Source organism: Peromyscus eremicus, chromosome 3, assembly GCF_949786415.1.
Source record: "Peromyscus eremicus chromosome 3, PerEre_H2_v1, whole genome shotgun sequence".
Classification (NCBI taxonomy): Eukaryota; Metazoa; Chordata; class Mammalia; order Rodentia; family Cricetidae; genus Peromyscus; species Peromyscus eremicus.
This window is the reverse complement of record NC_081418.1, coordinates 13,909,962-13,929,241: the sequence shown is the minus strand read 5'-3', so window position 1 is coordinate 13,929,241 and position 19,280 is coordinate 13,909,962. Positions and strand designations below refer to the sequence as shown.

Genomic DNA, 19,280 nt, shown 5'->3' with positions numbered 1-19,280 from the left:
GTTAGAGTTTCTCTTGCTATGAAAAGACACCATAACCACAGCAACTCTTCTAAAGGAAAACATTAATTGGGCCTGGCTTACAGTTTCAGAGGTTTGTTGGGAAGGATGGCAATGTATACAAAGTCATGCTGGAGAAGGAGCTGAGAGTTCTATATCTTGATCCATAGGGAGCAGGAGGCTGTGTGCTATACTTGGCATTAGTTGAGCATATATGAGACCTCAAAGCCTACCTCTACAGTGACACACTTCCTCCAACAAGGCCACATCTACTCCAAAAAGGTTGTGCCTCCTAACAGTTCCACTCCCTGTGGGCAAATCACTCAAACACATGAGTCTATGTGGGCCATACCTATTCAAACCAACACAACTACTAAAAAAGAATATAAGAGCAACAAGTGTATATGCATGTTTTAGAGTATGTAGGTAACAAAAATAATTAATGAAGCAGTCATGAATTTGAAACAGAGAGGGGAGACACATAAGAGTTGAATGATGAAAGAGAGGAAGAAATGGTGTACACATATTACTCATCTATAAAGTTCTCTAAAATAAATCTAAATTTAAAAGCATATCATTTTATAAGTGATTTCATCTCTTATGAATTCCGGGAAAGTCCACATTTTGAACAACCCATCAGTCTTCTTCCTTCACTCTTCTCATTCATTACCATTCCAGAATCCCTTATTGCAGTCCACAAGACTCTTGAAAATAACTTATGATTTGCATGCCTTGTTATTTCTCTTCCATTTGAACTCTCAGGCACTAGATAATCTCAAAGACCCTGGTTTCCTTCTGCCTTCATGGAGTTGCTAAGTCTGTTGATAGAACAGGTTTGACTGTTAACTGTTGACTACAACAACCTCACAAGTGTACGCTATTCTCTGTGTAGATAGGTACCCACCAACATTATTTTGAATATTCTCTATTTTTTTTATTTTAATCCCTGCATCAAGTGGTTTAATATTTTTGAAGAGATTGATGTCATGAAGGCATTTGCAGGCTGAATTCTCACTGAACTTGTAGACTAGTCCCTACCCAAATGAGGGTAATGCTTCATTCTTAATACTCCAAAGGTTAAAAAAACAGTTCCCTAACATCCTCTTCTGTCCATCACAAGCTGTGGTTCTTGTTCACTTTGCAGATGCAAGACTGTTATAACACAAATTGTAAGAATCGAGACAGATTTAATATACCTCAGAGCCATGGTATAGCTAGACATCACAGTATTTATTGCTCTTTCTAGTATTTTGTTTTCTATTCCCAAATGACAATATAACAAATGACTTATAGAAGTAGAGGTAACTTTAAAAAAAAAAAGCAAATGTTTAGTTTCAAAGTTTCAATAACACAAACATACCTCAATAGTACTGCTGGTTTGTCTCAGACCACTGAGAATAAAGTAAGTCACATGATTTTTATTGTTTCCTGGCAGTCATTACCGAAAGGATGATAAATGGTACTGGTTGCGGCACTGGTTTCAGCATAGAAAGGTCATGGTCACAACGGAACCCAGTGTTAGTTTTCAGAGCTTTATTAGGAGGGAAAGGGTGGTAAGGGAAAGAGGAGAGCCAGGCCTGGAGAGAGAGAAAGATGGTAGGGGGTAGGGAGCAGAGCAGAGAGAGAGGGTGGGGTCTGCATCCGGCTTTTAAGGCATATAAATAGTCGCCAGCGCACACTTATGATGTAAGAAGCAAGACCCTAAACTGTGCATGCGCAGGAGTGAGGGCAGGATCCTAACACATACAATTGTTGATATTTTTGATTATAAACTAATTTGAAAAAGAGGTGTGCTCATAGATTCTATATGTAATGCTTTTTAAAATATTAGTCTACAATATAATACAAAGATGAGTAGATGGCTACTGACAGATCAAGGTGGCAGTTGTTCAAGCTTGAACAGTATGACAATTTCTTAACGTGAGATAAAATTGAAGTATGACACACTGACTTTATTTTATGGACGGTTTCTGTGTAGTATGTGATATTTTTTGATAACATTTCACCCATAGTACAGATTCTTTTTGAAGGCTTGAAGTCAGTTCCCTCAAACCTTGCTACTTATTTATCAACTTATACACTCTTCTGAATCTTTTGTTATTTCAGGAATGTTCCATCTTTACCAGGAGTAATCTCTATCACAAGAACCAACTTTCTTTGCTCAACCATAAGAAGTAGAAATTCATCCACTAGAGACTGCTGACAAGATTTTAGGAAATCGATACCACATTTAGGCTACACTTCTAAATAGATTTCTTAATCTTTTCATCACAACTGCAGATACTTCCTCTACTGAAACCTTGAGCTCTACAAACCCATTGGGCTTAACTTCTTTCAAGCGCTTGTCAATGTTGATATTTTGTCTTCCTTCTATGAATCATGCATATTCATTATTACATATAGAAAGTTAAAATATTTTCAAAGAGTGTTTAAATTGTTCAGCCTAGATTCATCAGTTGGATCACTAGAGATGGCCAAGGTAGCCTTTGATTTTTTTTTTTTTTTTTCGAGACAGGGTTTCTCTGTGTAGCTTTGCACCTTTCCTGGAACTCACTTGGTAGCCTAGGCTGGCCTCAAACTCACAGAGATCCACCTGACTCTGCCTCCCGAGTGCTGGGATTAAAGGCGTGCGCCACCACCGCCCAGCCCCAAGGTAGCCTTTGAAATGTACTTTTTGAATGAGAGTCTTAAAATTCAGAATTGTACCTGGATCCATAGGCTGTAAAATCAATGTCTTATTAGCAAGCATAAATGTGTTAATCACACTGCACACCCAACTGGGTAACTTGGCTGACTTGTTCATCAGCAGTACTATATTGAAAAGAATAGTTTTGAGCAGTAGATCTCAAGAATAGACACAAGCAGACACTATTTACCACAATTCTTATGGTCCCTAGGATATGAAAGGTAAGTAAACAGTGGCTTCAATCTAGGCCACCAACTACATTAACCCCTAATAAAGGAGTTAGTCTAATTTTTCAGCTTGAATACAGGTGTTAGCTTTTCCTACCTGGATATTCAAGTCTTAGATTTTGTTTTCTTTCAAAATATTGAAAACATATTTTTTTGGGGGGGGGATAAGCACCGTTATTACCAATCTTAGCTAGCTCTCTGGACCTTTCTGTAGTTTCTACACTAGCACTTGCTGTTTCCCCGAGCACTTTCATATTATGTAAATAGTTTCTATCCTTAAACTTTGGGAACCAACCTCCAATACTTGTGTGCTTTTATTTTGAAGCTTATTTAGCACTCAGCCTATACTGAATGGAAGAAGCTAGATCTTTGCTCAGGATCAGGCCTTGCCTTAATGGAATCATGTAACATTTTAAGTCTTCTATCTTGTCTTAATAAAATTTCCCCATATTATCAAAAAAAGCCTACTTCACTTTCTTATCATTATAAAGACACAATGTTAAGTGCATTAGCACAAAAGCAAAACTACTAATGGACTACATTCCCATACCATTCATAAAGAAACAAACTAGGGAGAGCGGACCCCAGAGAGCCCTGAGAGCCCCGCCGCCGCCGGCCTAGTCACCATCACACCCCGGGAGGAGCCGCAGCCGTCGCCCCGGCCCCAGTCACCACCACCGCAATCATGAGCAGCGAGGCCGAGACCCAGCAACCGCCCGCAGCCCCCGCCGCTGCCCTCAGCGCCGCCGACACCAAGCCCGGCTCCACGGGCAGCGGCGCGGGGAGTGGCGGCCCGGGCGGCCTCACATCGGCGGCGCCCGCCGGCGGGGACAAGAAGGTCATCGCAAGGAAGGTTTTGGGAACAGTAAAATGGTTCAATGTAAGGAACGGATATGGTTTCATCAACAGGAATGACACCAAGGAAGACATATTTGTACACCAGACTGCCATAAAGAAGAATAACCCCAGGAAGCACCTTCACAGTGTAGGAGATGGAGAGACTGTGGAGTTTGATGTTGTTGAAGGAGAAAAGGGTGCGGAGGCAGCAAATGTTACAGGCCCTGGTGGAGTTCCAGTTCAAGGCAGGAAATACGCAGCAGACCGTAACCATTATAGACGCTATCCACGTCATAGGGGTCCTCCACGCAATTACCAGCAAAATTACCAGAACAGTGAGAGTGGGGAAAAGAACGAGGGATCGGAAAGGGATCGGAAAGCGCTCCTGAAGGCCAAGCCCAACAACGCCGGCCCTATCGCAGGCGAAGGTTCCCACCTTACTACTTGAGGAGACCCTATGGGCGTCGACCACAGTATTCCAACCCTCCTGTGCAAGAAGTGATGGAGGGTGCTGACAACCAAGGTGCAGGAGAGCAAGGTAGACCAGTGAGACAGAATATGTATCGGGGTTACAGACCACGATTCCGCAGGGGCCCTCCTCGCCAAAGACAGCCTAGAGAGGATGGCAATGAAGAGGACAAGGAAAATCAAGGAGACGAGACCCAAGGCCAGCAGCCACCTCAACGTCGGTACCGCCGCAACTTCAATTACCGACGCAGACGCCCAGAGCACCCTAAACCACAAGATGGCAAAGAGACAAAAGCAGCCGATCCACCAGCTGAGAATTCGTCCGCTCCCGAGGCTGAGCAGGGCGGGGCTGAGTAAATGCCGGCTTACCATCTCTACCATCATCCGGTTTGGTCATCCAACAAGAAGAAATGATATGAAATTCCAGCAATAAGAAATGAACAAAGATTGGAGCTGAAGACCTTAAGTGCTTGCTTTTTGCCCGTTGACCAGATACACTAGAACTATCTGCATTATCTATGCAGCATGGGGTTTTTATTATTTTTACCTAAAGATGTCTCTTTTTGGTAATGACAAATGTGTTTTTTTTTAAAAAAAAAAAAAAGGTCTGGTTTTTCTCAATACACCTTTAATGGTTTTTAAATTGTTTCATATCTGGTCAAGTTGAGATTTTTAAGAACTTCATTTTTAATTTGTAATAAAAGTTTACAACTTGATTTTTTCCAAAAAAAGTCAACAAACTGCAAGCACCTGTTAATAAAGGTCTTAAATAATAATAATAATAATAAAAAAAGAAACAAACTAAAAATACACGACTCTGACTATAAAATACACATAGGCATCCCATTAATTCCAAATCAAATATATCTTCAATTGAAATCCCTACAACAAAGTATAGCCATAGTTAAAAGAGATGGATGTCTTCATTGATCATGTCATGAATATTGTCTGAAAATTGTACCTAAGTGTTTGAAAACCTTGCTTCAGGCTGCATAATGCTATTTCAATATACACCATGGACAGTCCACACCTTTTAGCAATAAGGTAAATGCCTTATTTGAGAGGCCAGATAATTAAGTAATAGAAAATTAACTTTATTATTGATGAGCTACCCAATCATAAGATGTCACTTGAAATGGCCTTCATTCATTCTGAGGAGACTGAGCTAGGAGTGAGTTACTTATATGGGTAATCATAAACTGGTATACACCTCCTCCTTTTTTATTATTTAGTTGTTCTTTTATTTTTTTAAAAAAAATTAGGAAAGCAATTTGATTTTCATAAAAGGAAATTAAAATGAGTTTATGAGTTTCAGGCATTCATAAGTAAATTTTTTGCAACATAATATTTTTATTGATTTGGGAATTTCACATATTTCGTCCCAATCATATTTACTTCCCAATCCTCTCAGGTCCATTCCTCACCCTTGTGACCTTCTCCCAGAAAACAGAAGAAAGAAAGAAAAAAAAAACAACAACTAGTCTTTCATGTTATCAATATACTCACTGGCACATGGTCAAACTCTCAGCAGTCAGACCTTAAAGAAAAGTGAGTCCTTCCCCACCACCCCTGGTAGACATCAACTGTGAAGAGCTACACTTCAGCATCCTTATAATAGTTTTTAGGGGTTCTCTTCAATTATTTCCTGTCTAGACTATTTCTTTTCTTGGGGGAATTGGGTAAGAGGTATGGGGGGATGTTGTCTCAGAAGCTTGTTATGTCTCTTATTCTTGACTGTGAATCTACAGACATTGATACCACTGCAAAAGAAGCTTCCTTGTCTTTTACAGTCAGTGGCAGTATGGATCATGGACTTCCACATGGTTACTGGTGACAGCATGGACCATGGATAGCCATGTAGCCTTCAGCATCAGCACAGACCACAGACCTCATCATGGTCTTCAGTGGCAGTACAGACCACAGACATCAACACTGCACTTAGCCATAGCATGGACTATGGACATCAACATGGCTTCAGGTGGTAACAGGTCATCAACATGGCTTCCTGTGGAGGACAGACCATGGGCATCCAAATGGCTTTTAGCCAAAGCAAGGACTAGGTCCATAGACATCAATATGGATTCAGGTAGCAGCAAGGACCAAGGGCATTCACATGGACATCAATGGCAACATGAACCACATGGCCTCCGGCAGGGGTACAGGCTGGGGACATCAAAAAGGTCTTCAGCTACAGCATGGACTGTGGATATCAACATGGCCCCTTGTGGAAATGCAACTCACAGACTTCAACATGGCTTCAGGCAGAAACAAAGACCAAGGGTGTCTGCATGGCCTTTGGTGGTAACACCGACCAAGGGTATCAACATGGCCTCCTGTGAAAGTACAGACCACTGATAGCTACATGGCCTCTGGCTGCAGCATGCACCAGGGTCATAGACCTCAACATGACCTCCAGTTGCAGCACAGACCACAGGTATCAACATGTTCCTCAGCTGCAGCATGGGCCACGGATGGTGTATACCTTCTTACAGATAGAAGTTTATGGCTAGGTACTTGGGATAACCCATTTAGGGTTACACAGTTGAGAACTATATAGCTTCAAAGTTTATGTCCTTACTCATAATGATACTCCCTCTTAGAAATCTGTGCTTAAATTTATATACACCTTTTCACATGATACCAACACACACATGGAACACAAACACAAAATTGACAGTGCATATAAATGTTCTCAGGGTTGATCATTTATTATTGGAAGAGTATTTATCTCTTGCTCAGTATTTCTTATTTGCCTGTAGTTCTTTGTCTATGGGTTAAGGTGAGCTGTATCACTTGCACCATATCATATCTATTAGTGTTGTCCTTGCTCAGCACATGTTTAGGCATTGCTGCTGGTGAGACTTTATCAGTATAACTTCTGAAACTCCTAGGAGACACAATATCATAGCAAAATCCCTGTTACTTTTAATCTTTTTACAGACTGAGAAGGTTATATTTATGTATATTATTTATTCATATGATTTGGTCATATAAATATGAATATCCATGTAAATGAATGCATATATATATATACATATGTATATATATGATAGACAAAACAAAAATTAATGAAAAGAGGCCATGAATTTGAAAGAGAACAACAAAAAATATATGGGAGAGTTTGGAGTGATGAAAAGGTAGAGGTAAATGATCTAATTATATTATAAGCCCATAAAATAAGATGAGTATATTTTTAAAAAGAAAAAGAATTTTTGAGACCGTATGAGTACACATGCTTTTAATCTATTCAAGTGAAGCAAATGAATTTGTCTCAAAAACTATTATTCATTCTGTAAAGAATTCATTGCAAAGATTCTAAGTAGCAAATATGACTTCTTCTAGTGGAGTTGAATCTTTCTTTATACTTTTATCTACTTCCAGATCTTATATTCATCATTTGTCATTATTAAGGTAAACCCAATAAAAGTTATAACCTTTAAATTATTATCTTCAATAAAAACAGTGTCCATTTAACAGAATCACGATTACATGTTGTAAAACACAGGATATTGAAATCAAAATATTAATCAAATGTGTACAAAGTAAAGTCCATTAAGATTTTTTTGCAAATCATTTTATAGTGATAATATCTTTCTCAAGCTTGTGATGAATTTTCTGTTTTATGATCACTGAACATTTAAAATACTACGCAGTAGAAACCCAGCGTTAGTAATTACTAAGATATAACAGGGATCATTAACCTGTAGTGTACATACCTTGGCTGTTTCAAACTATTCCATATTTCAACCTATAATTTTATTTGCAAGTCTTTAATATAATGGTTGCATTCCCAATAAAAACAGGCAAATAGTTACTACCAGTTGATAAGAGTAAGTAAGCATCTAGAAGAAGGTAGTCATATCTGGTGACATGAGATGCTATATTAGTGTCTCTTTAATATTATTAAGCCATTGTGCTGAATGAAAACTGATCACCTCTACCCATGGAACTGCAACTCTTGCCTCCTTTTCTGGAGCAGAGTATTGACAAATGTCAGGTGGTTCCTTTCATTCACATTCCCAGTGTATGCCACTATCTAAATTATTTCTTGTAACGATACACTTCTGTACTCACCCATCACTTTCTTTATGTGCCAGATTAGGACCCCATGACTCAAGCCCCCAGGTAAAGCTTTCACTTTCAAATGCAGGCAACACATTTCTCATTCTGGAGAAGTCATCAAGATGAATTAGACTGACAAGCTGACAGCACAGGATTAAGACATGGGAACAGTATTACATTGGTTCATTTCACAAGAAAAATCATTTGATTGTACTAACTTGATATGAACAAACATGCTCTCAACATATGCTAACTTCGGTGACATGTCAGCACCAATTCCTGCCTGTCTCTCCCCAGCCTCACCTCAGCTTGTGTACCACTCCTCTGTGTCTAATAATTAAACCACAGGTTCATAAAGGCAGAGACAATGAAATTCCCTTTATATTTCTTTTCCCAGCAGTGTGTCTGATGCAACACACTTTACTTAATGCTTTTCAAGATTAAGTGTTCTAGTTCTGATATCATAGTAGGATGACTTCAGTTAGCACTGATTTATGATATGCTTCAGTTTAACCAGAAAAAATTATTTCAGGCAAAGACAAAAGATAAGTGTTTGATGTAGTAGATATGCTAGTTATCTTGGCTTGATCACTGCACATTATGTACATACGTGGAAAGCTCACACTACACCCCATTAATATGTACAATTATGTGTAAATTAAAAAACATATGTATATGTGTGCTTGTGTGTTTATCATAAGAGGGTTGGTGTTTTTCCTTGATCCCCTAGTCATTTAGTCTCTGTTATCCTCACTGTGACCGTGACACGGGCTGGGCTTGCAAAATCTGTTTCTTGGCCTTTGTCTTTTCAGTCTTTCCCTAACAGCTATTGGCTTTGGGGTACAGTTAGTTTCAGGACCTAGTATGATGATTATTCTTGATTCTCATCTTGCTGGAGAACTGCCTATGACACATACCTCTGGTTGTGTCCTTGAGGGTGTTTCAATGGAGGTTTAACTGAGCAAGGAAGACCCACCGTGAATGAGAACAGCAACTTTCCATCAGCAAGGGGCTGAGACTAAATCAAAAGAAAAGAGCCAGCTGACCTCTAGTACTGATCTCTATTTCCTGACACTGGGTGTAATGTGACCTGTCACCTCAAATTCCTTCCTCTATGACTTCCTTGCCATGATGCACTGTGTATCCATAGGTCATGACCCAAAATGGACCCCTTTTTCTTCTACTTTGTCAGGTATTTCATCCTAGCAGTGAGAAAAATATGTAATATTCCTAGTAAGATTCAACTTCATTTTGACATTTAGTAAGTTAGCCAACTTCATTTAAAGAAATCTATCTTGTTAACTGTTTCTCAGAAAGTTGGTTGGTGTGATTTTTATTCTTTCTATATAAGCTTGTTCTACTTTGGTCAGATATCAGGATGCTCCCTATAAAGAGATCTGGGCTTGGAAATAGTTTTTTTCTCTGCATTATTAGGCTCTTACATCTTATCAATCATTGTTTCCCCTAAGCTTATATCTTCTTCTAATGCTGCATCATAAGCTCAAAGAAGAAACATGCAATTTTCCTCCAATCCATTCTACTACTGTATTGATTTTACTTCCAAACATGCATCATACCTCTTGCTCTATTCCATATTTAATGTTTGCAGCAACAGCAACATTTCCCTTACAGCCAAGAAACCAGAGAAACTGCCGTTGGCCTAGTTTACTGGGTACATTTTTACCTACTTCTATCTTCATTCTGCCCCACAGGGAAGATAATCCCCAGGGTCACAAATTCACCTTATCAAACAGCACATGACCTCATGTCTACCATTCCTTTATACATAGAGCATCCAGCTCTGTGGACTGAGAAGATATTGATTCTCAGTCTCTCCATTAAGTTGACAACAACATCAAAACTGGTATAAGTCCACGTTGTTAATATATATGTCACTCATCTATCTGTCATCTATCTACCTATAATCTATCTATATCCAGCTACTTATCTATCTTTCTGTTCGTCCATCCATCCATCCATCCATTCATCCATCCATCCATCCATCCATCCATCCATCCATCCATCCATCCATCTATCCATCCACTAGAGATCCCTAGTACAGTACGTAATGTCTCACTTCTTGTTCCTGCTCTTTTCCTTCCTACCCTACAGCATTTTCCTTAGCAGTATTATGATCTGGGAATCTTTCTGGAAAGCTAATCTGTAAAAGACAAGAGCCACTGTGTCATGGCCCATACACCCACTAATTCAACAAATATTTATGGAAAAGAATTCATATGATAGTTACGGTATTGGGATAGAGTATGATTTTTCCTCAAAGACTATGTATAGTTTTATTCTTACATTGATATCATGTATAAAACAGCAATTGATTTCCTGAAATGCTGGATGAATGCCAGAGGAAGAACACATAGGGTGAAGGACAAACACACGCAGACATCTTCCATAGGAAGACTGTATCTATCAAAAAAATGTCACATCTTTTAGGAGTTGGAGCTCAGACTCCTGCATAAAATTGGTAGGTAAAGGGCAGTTTTAGGAAAATAATCACATTCTAAGTTAAGTCAAGTTTCTAGTGTGAAAACGAAAGTGAACAAGGTAAAAGGAGGTTAAAGCCACATCTTAGCCCTGAAATTGGACAATAACGGCAAATAACATTCAGCATAGACAGCACCTATTACCCGTGTTCTCTTGTCTGTGACAGTGCTGTTAAGAGTCCAGCCAACATCCAATTATGTTGGAGGTTCAATTTCTACCTTCAATTCTCATATCACTGCCTTTGACACAAAAGGTTCAGTTCATAGGCTTCAGGATTTTTATTTGTTTTTAGATTTTTTCTGAGTCACTAAGAACATTCATTGTTGCAGTGAATGTGTGTGTGGTATGGGGTGGGAGGAAGCAGTGAAAGTACATTTATTTAACTGGGAATCAACAGCTATAGCAACAACAGAATAAAACAATAAAAATATATTATAAAAGTTACAACCACAGCTAAAAACAATAACTTTCTTACAAAGCTCTTTAATCCCAGGTGTAAAGTGCAAAAAAAAATTACCTGTGTGTGTGTGTGTGTGTGTGTGTGTGTGTGTGTGTATGTGTGTGTGTGTGTGTATGTGTGTGTGTGTGTGGTTAGAGAGAGAGAGAGAGATTGAGAGAGAGAGAGAGAGAGAGAGAGAGAGAGAGAGAGAGAGAGAGAGAGAGCGCGCCTCACTATGTAGCTCTGGCTGTCCTGGAACTTACTATGTACATCAGGCTGGCTTCAAACTCACATAAATCCACCTACCCCTGTCTTCCAAGGCTGAGATTAAAGGCCTGCACCACCATTCCCTGCTTAGCTTATTTTTAATATCATCCTTAAAATTGACTTCAATAGAAGTTCAAATAGAATTCCACCTAATCTGCTTTATTATTCAGTGTGGGTTGTCTTGATGTGTGATCTTCTAGTTACTGGAGTTAGACACAGCAAGGAAAGTATCTGAAGCAGAGAAAAAAATATGACAGGCAGAACCACTGAGTTCAACAGCAGGACTCCAGGTGTCTGTCAAGTTAGAAATTATGACTTGGTGAAAGAAGTACAACAAGGAGACAAACGCAATAAAGTCATAGCTTTGACAAATATAATGCCATTTACTCATCCATCAGAATAGTGCTCTGACAGCTTGTATTAGGAAAATCACAACGGAAATGTATTCACAAAACCCTCAAGAAATGTGTCCTATTCAGTTTTATAAAAATGGTAAACCCAAGCACTGGTAAGGCCAAATTTAATGGTTTGTATCAGAGGAATTTGGACAGCTTTTAAAAGTGAGATTTAATAATTTTGAATAATCCACTGCTCTATTTATGTACTGGTAGCATGGGGGTGTAGGGGTGTTGCCTGGCAAGATAACACAGCAAGGCTAAAACCCAAATACCTTTTTCAAAGATGAAAACCAAGAAGCTAATAGCTTTCCTGTGCTGTTTTGAAGCACTATAAAAAGACATAGGTTGCAGGAACATAAGCAGTCTTTGAAACTCACTATTCCATATACCTAGAAAAGCATGGGCTTGACTAAGTTTGAGTGCTTCCTGTTGACTCAATGTCTGGATAAGATAGTTGCCACAGCAAGATCAGCCCTTTGAGCCTGTGCCTCTCTATAACTGTTATAACAGAGGGCATGGAAGCAGAAACTCTGTATAAACATCTTTGTGCTCATGGGTGCCATTGCGTGTTATCCATGATTTCTTATGTAACAATTAACCAAAAATCCCCTTTCACCAGAAAAGAAACTTTGAGGAAGTCCATCACGCTGCAGTAATGGGTTAAACTCTACATGTAAGCAACTTGGTAATACACAACCTCTTCTTTGTCTTCTCCATGGAAATTTTCCTAAAACTGAAAGAGTGGTGATTTAGGAAGATAATGGATAACACTCATATACGGACTTCAAGAATTTCTGTAAGAAATTAGGTATAGTAGGAATAATATTCTTTTACAGTTGATGCTGTATTACATCTGTAAAAATAACAACCTAAAAACTCTACAAAAACCTATCAAGACACATAAATAGACTTAGAGAATCACAGAAATTTAAAAATAAAGAATGAAAATAAGTAGTGTACTTATAGGCAATCCAAAACTGACTAAAAAAGAAACTGGGTGAAGTTGGAGACCATATTCTACAAAGTATGTAATGACCCAAACCAAATTTTAGTAGCAGAAGAAAGAAGGAAGGAAGGAAGGAAGGAAGGAAGGAAGGAAGGAAGGAAGAAAAATCAATGAGAACTGAGAATCTGTACTGGAGGTCACAGCTACAGGGGCTCTGGGTTCCTCCCACTGCCAATGAGAATATTTGCCAAGACTGAAGACCATGACCGAAGACAACTAATAAGTCTCAGAAAAATTCACTCTGTACATTTAGTAACAGACCATTTTAGAAGGAGAGAGAGAGAGAGAGAGAGAGAGAGAGAGAGAGAGAGAGAGAGAGAGAGAGCAAGAGAGAAAGAACAGCTGCACATGTATACAGAGAAACTTTGCTAGGCAAATTGTCTTTCTGGCGCACTTGAACAGAGAAGTAGCAAGAAGCTATTTTAAAACACCCTGTGGTGACTTGGCATCAAGGTGGTTCCAGACTCTACAGTAAAAGTCTGTCTCTAATGGCTTAATCCTTGAACTCAGATCAAATACCAGCAGAGAATACTCTAATACCTGACCTACAGAATATCTCTAGCTAGAAGGAAAACTTTGAGTCAGTACTGAGCAATTCATCAATGTTCTGTAAGGTGAAATTCTGTTTTGTGATGTTGCTTGACTGGACTCATTGAACATGGAAAAGTCAAGCTGGTACCTACCTAGAGCTTTACCCCTGCAGACTAGTGTTCATGATATTGAAAAGTACTCTGTATACTACCAAAGGAGAAAGGTAAACACCAAACCCAGCTGCAAACCCTTCAATCTACAATGCATGCATGATATTCTAGTGCAATAGTAGTACAAATCTTGTAAGAGTATGCAACCAAATCTGATTTGATTTACGGTCCACCCCATGAGATATAACTCATACCCAACATGGCTTGGGTGGTCAAGAACCCAACACGGCTTGGGCAATGAAGAACCTGAGGTTAGATATACCAGTGACCTAGAGGAAATCCAAATGCTACTGTTCTGCTAAAGGAACATTACAATAAAATATAAAATTACTCCTAGTGGCATTCTACTGTGCTCATAGATATCTACCTTGATAGGTCATCATCAGAGAAGCTTCCTCTGGGAACTTCCATCTGGGAAGCAGATGGGAACAAATACCCACAACCAGACAATGTGCAGGGACTAAGAGACCTTGGAAAACTCAGGGCTCTGGAACTCTTACAGAGAGCATAGAAAGAGTATAAGAGCCAGAGGAGATGGAGGGCACCAAGTCAACAAGGCCTTCTAAACACAGCAGGACCACTTCACATGTGAACTCACAGAGGCAGGCAGCATGCAAGTGGCCTGCACAAGTCTGGAGAAGATGAGGTCCTAGAGTTGAGAGGAGAAATGGACACAAGCCCTATCCTTTACCCAGTAGCTATCTCTAAATGATAAACACCATCAAACGAAAACTTAGTTTTCTCCAAGGGAGTACCACTGGGAAAACAAACTGCTCTTAAGAACAGACTTCATGCCCAGTAGTAGATGGTCAAGACAAAATGAACTCAACAGTATCATTGGGATTTTTTTACCCATAATTTTGTGTAAGGGCTTTTTTTGTTGGTTAGTTTGGGTTTTTTTGTTGTTTTTTTGTTTGTTTTTTGGTTTTTTTTTTTTTTTGCTTTTTTGTTATTTTTTAACTTACATGTGCATTGCATGTACATTATGGCTTCTACTTCTGTGTTTTTATGGTATTTTTGTGTCTGTGAATATGTGTGTGTGTCTGCATCTATATGTGTTTCTCTTGCTTTATCATTAGCATTTTCTTTGTTTGTCTAGTACTATTCTGATTTGTTTTTTTAAAATCTTAGTTTATTATTATCCTTTAGATGTCCATTTATTTTCCAAAGGAACATGAAAGCATGTGAATCTGGAGGGGAAAGAATAGAAGGAAGGACTTGAAAGAGAATAATATTGCATGAAAAAAATCTGTTTTCAATGAAAGCAAAAAACAAAACTAAAATTCATATGGAAACACCAAAGTCCTGATACTCATTTAAATATTAGTAGAGGCTCACAGTACCTGATTTTGACATATATTACAGAACCATAGTAACTACAACAAAACCAGCATGGTAGTAGCACAGAAATAGACATGTAAATTAATAAACAAGAATACAGGACGCCTCCAAAAACCCACCTAGGTAAGTCACCTGAATTTTTAATAAGATAAAAAATAAAATACACGTCATAATAAATACAGCCTCTACAACAAATGATGTTGTTGAAGAATGAAAAGATAGTCCTCTCTGGCTCTCACAAAACTCAATTCTAAGTGTATCAAACAGTATAATGTAAAACCTGAAACTCTGAAACTTATACAAAGAAAACAAAGGGGAATATTTCAACATAAAAACATAGCATTGGAATGTTCTATGTGCTCTGAATGTGTTGCTCTGATTGGTTAATAAATAAAGTGCTGATTGGCCAGTAGCCAGGCAGGAAGTATAGGCGGAACAAAAAGAGTGGAAAAGGCTGGGAAGTGGAAGGCTGAGTGAGGAGACGCTGCCAGCCACCACCATGAGGAGCAGGATGTAAAGTACCAGTAAGCCACAAGCCATGTGGCAAGGTATATATTAATAAAAATGGATTAATCTAAGATATAAGAACTAGATAGCAAGAAGCTTGCTGCAGCCGTACAGTTTATAAGTAATATGAGCTTCTGAGTGATTATTTTATAAGTGGGCTGCAGGACTGCAGGTGCTTGGCAGGGCCCAGAGGGAAACTCTCCAGTTTCAAAACATGGGTAATGTCTTTCTGAAAATGACTCTGAGAGTTGTAGCAACAATACCAGGAATTAACACTTATGATGGCATAAAATTTGGAAGCATCTATAGGCATCAGAATGTTTATACAAGCTGCACAATAAAGAGAAAATATGTCCACTCTATATTTGACAGAAGATTGATGTCTGTTATATTTAAAGAACACAGAAATTGAAATAGCAATCTAATATTAAATGGGCCAGTGAAATGAATATAAGCATTCTCAAAAGGAGAAGTATAAATGCCCCCCCCAATTAAAAAGACATTCAGAATCTCAGCCATCAGGGAAACCCAAACTTATCCTCCATTGCAACTCCCTCCTACTTCAACTAAAGTGAATACTTCACAGAAAACAAATAACAGCAGCTGGAAGGATGTTGGGAAAGGGAATTCTTAAACACTGCTAGCTCACTCTTTAGCCATTATGGAAATTAGTTTGCAATCATCTCAAAAGTCCGAAGTAAAAATACCATGTGACCCATCAGTACTACTTCTGAATATATATTGAACAGTCTCTAAGTCAATGCACCACAGAGTTCCTTGCACATCTGCATTTATTCCAACATCCTTCACAATAGATAATGTATGGGATCAGCTGAGAGGTCTGTGGGCAGATGAGTGAAAAAAAGGCAATGTGGCACATGTAATTATATAAAATGGATTACTATTCAGCAATTAATTATAAAAATAGGGCCTGGCAAGTGGTGGTGCATGCCTTTAAACTTAGCACTTGGGAGGAAGAGGCAGGCAGATCTCTGTGAGTTCGAAGCCAGCCTGGTCTACAGAGCTCGTTCCAAGACAATTAGGGTTACACAGAGAAACCCTGTCTCAAAAAAAATTGATAAGAGAAACTACTTAGAGTCAAAAATGTCATGTTTTATAGCAGTTGTAAATCTAAGATTTTATATAGACATAGAAAATCATTTATACACATACAACATCAAAATAACAGGAAGACTGAAGAAAGAGATGTGACCAGAGAGAGATGGGCAAGTGAGGAGAAAAAAGAGGGTCAAAATACCTGACATGCTGACAAAGGTTGGTTTCATGAGACACATACCTGTGTAACATGAATCCATGCCCAAAGTCTCTTTTCTGAGCATTTTCCCTCTCTTGTAAACCCTGTTTTCATATATACAGTATAGCACTTTGAACTCATTAGAGTCAAAGTGTGGCAACCTGCCCCTTGTTAGAAAGTGTATTTGTTTTTCTGTTTATTTATGGATGTAGACAATGTTTCACTAGTTAAGAGGGATTTTAGTCAAAGCAGGGTAGCTTAGTCATTGCTTTTTTTTGCTGTCACTTGCTTGACCTTTGTCAATAAAATTTTCTTAAAAAGGTAACATTGAACACTAGGTCATCTCTGTAAATTCAAAAGTCTGAATATAACTTTTGATGCTATTAAATCTTAAGCACTAATAAGCTGCTGTTAATGGAAGTCTAATAAGAAATTAAACAGTCAGTTTGCATTTATTTTAATATATATGTACAATGGAATATACATCTATACAGTATATATATGCATATACATACATACATACACAGTGAAAATTCTCATTAACATCTCAGCTCACTTCAATAGAGATACATGACGGCCATGGCATGATTATGGTGGATTCTATGTATCACAGTTCATTTCACACAGTTTTGGTTGATTTCTGAATCTGTATTTGTTTATTTTATTTATTTATTTATTTATTTATTTGTTTGTTTGTTTGTTTGTTTGTTTGTTTGTTTGTTTTTTGGGTTTTCGAGACAGGGTTTCTCTGTGTAGCTTTGCGCCTTTCCTGGAACTCACTTGGTAGCCCAGGCTGGCCTCGAACTCACAGAGATCTGCCTGGCTCTGCCTCCCGAGGGCTGGGATTAAAGGTGTGCGCCACCACCGCCTGGCTGTTTATATTTTTCTCAACTGTGAATAACTACATGTACAGTCTGTGTTCATATACATTTTGATAAATTTTAATTTTTAATAATGGATTTGCATATGTTTTATCAGTGAATGGCAATGAGTCACAAATCTATGTGTAGCTTATGCATTTGTGACTTTTTCTTATTGTTCTCAATATTTCTAGTTTTCATGCTTCATCTGAGAGCATTGCAAATTGATGTAAGCCTCCAGAAATACTCACATGTAAGTGTACTGTATAATACAAACCTGTACTGCTCAATTGTCAATCTTATATTCATTAGACTCTTAGTTGTATTTGGTAATCGTAAAAAATCAGTAGCCATATTTTTTAAATTTTTTAATTACTGATGTTTTTATACCTACCCTATTTTTTAATTAAATTTAGGGTTTAGTAACAATCACCTTTGTTAAGCATTAAAGTTTCAGAAGTAAATAGTATTTGCCAATCATCATTAAATAATAAGATCTTCAGGGAATGGAGACACAGAAGCACTAATTTGGTGATGCATTATAAATATTTTATGGCCATTTCAAGATAACAAATATTTTAAAACCATCTGGCACTTTTCCTTAAATGGGTAGCAGATAGCTTTTGCAAACCCATGCAAGCCATCTCCAATTCTTCACTGAAATGAGCCACATCATCATTACCACTTTCCAAGAGTGAATCATGACAATAAAAGGAAATGATAGTTCTACGTGGGCTGGCAGAACAATAACATTTTTATCAGCACTACCCCAGGGTTTGCAGGGGTTTTGCTCTAACAAAGGAGGTCACACATTCCCATGTGTGTATCATACCCAAAGGAGTCTAAGCATTTAGCTAGACAATTAGTAAATGTTCTCACATAATGAGATGACTAATGATAAGCTAATGTATAAATCTAAAGACAATGCTTGGGAAATTTGACTACAAATAATTTCAAAAATTATTAATCAACTAAAACATGTTTCCACGTTGTTAGCAAGTATTTTATAGAAAATCCCATGCCATAACAAAGGGCAAGACGATATGTCCTAAGAATTTTGTATTTAAAAATCTCACTTTGCCTTCCTAAAAACGCAAATTTAGTCTTGCTTAAAATTGACATTGGTTTATTTCAAAAATTTGTAGGAAAAATAAAATCACTAGGTACTACAAAAAAAGAAACAATTAAAAGTAGTACATAGAGAATTGTGAGATACCTGTGAAAATTAAAGAAGTACTTTAATAGTCTTTATGTATTTACTCTTATTTTAAATACTTATTTCAACTTAGTGGCAGGGGTTAATCCAAACTGCTAATTAAATTGAATTCTCAAAGTAATTAAGAAATTAATTTTAAACTATACTATATTATTTTGCTTTCTAATAATACTTATAATAATATAATAACATTTGCCAATCATTGTGCTTGGTCTGTTCATATATATTATCCCTAATATGTATTGTAAGCCAGTCATGTAATTATAGTTTTCTCTTTTATGTAATGAAAATTTTTGAGTTTAGAAAAATTTAAAAATGTACAAAATTGCACAACAATTAAATCTGATTGCTGGATCTGAATTCAGGCCGGAAACTGATAACCTATTGTGATACCTCTAATTTTACAGTATAAAACCACTTAAGAAGAGAGTCTCAATGAGGATGACCTTTGCATATATCCATACAGGACTGCCTGGACGGCTGCTGTTACTCTAATCCACCTGGATGGAGTGGT

The 19,280-nt window shown here is 37.9% G+C and overlaps 1 protein-coding gene and 1 pseudogene across 1 annotated transcript in view; one reads left to right on the top strand and one right to left on the bottom strand.

The window, feature by feature from the left end:
* Nucleotides 1-19,280, bottom strand: part of Znf804b (zinc finger protein 804B) — a 527,672-nt gene that overhangs the window by 223,306 nt on the left and 285,086 nt on the right. The window lies entirely within an intron of this gene.
* LOC131906627 (Y-box-binding protein 1-like) lies at nt 3,596-4,802 on the top strand (annotated as a pseudogene).